Raw genomic sequence first — 709 nt, 5'->3', positions numbered from 1 at the left:
CTGTATGTTCTCCTCTTTCATCCAATGATTGCTTAAGGTAAGTTTTTTCTTTTCAACTTCTTACTTTGAAAATTTAAAAACCTACAGAAAAGTTGCAAGAACAGTACAATGATTTGGTCTCATCATTTGAAATACTATTCAGGCATAAAAAGAAATAAAATACTGATCCATGCCACAACGCGATGAGCCTTGGAAACGTTGTGCTGAGTGAAAGAAGCTACACACAAAAGGCCACATAGCGTATGATTCCATTCATATGAAAGATCAGAATAGGCAAATCCATAGAGACAGCAAGGAGATGAACGGTTGCCAGGGGCTAGAGGAGGGGGGAACGGAGATTGCTAACAAGTAAGGGGTTTCTTTTTGGGGTGATGAAAATGTTCTGGAATTATTAGTGATGTTGTCACAACATTGTGAGTATACTAACAACCACTGAGTTGTATGTATGCTTTAAAGCAGGTAATGTAATTACTTTTTTTTTGAGACAGAGTCTCTCTCTGTCACCAAGGCTGGAGTGCAGTGGTGTAATCTCGGCTCTCTGCAGCCTCCGCCTCCCGATTCAAAGGATTCTCGTGCTTCAGCCACCCGAGTAGCTGGGACCACAGATGAGCACCACCACACCCGGCTAATTTTTGTACTTTTAGTAGAGACGGGGTTTCTCCATGTTGGCCAGGCTGGTCTGAAACTCCTGACCTCAGGTGATCTGCCC

This window comes from Macaca thibetana, chromosome X (assembly GCF_024542745.1).
Source record: "Macaca thibetana thibetana isolate TM-01 chromosome X, ASM2454274v1, whole genome shotgun sequence".
Classification (NCBI taxonomy): domain Eukaryota; kingdom Metazoa; phylum Chordata; class Mammalia; order Primates; family Cercopithecidae; genus Macaca; species Macaca thibetana.
The sequence above is the reverse complement of the archived record's forward strand: the minus strand, read 5'-3'. Positions refer to the sequence as shown.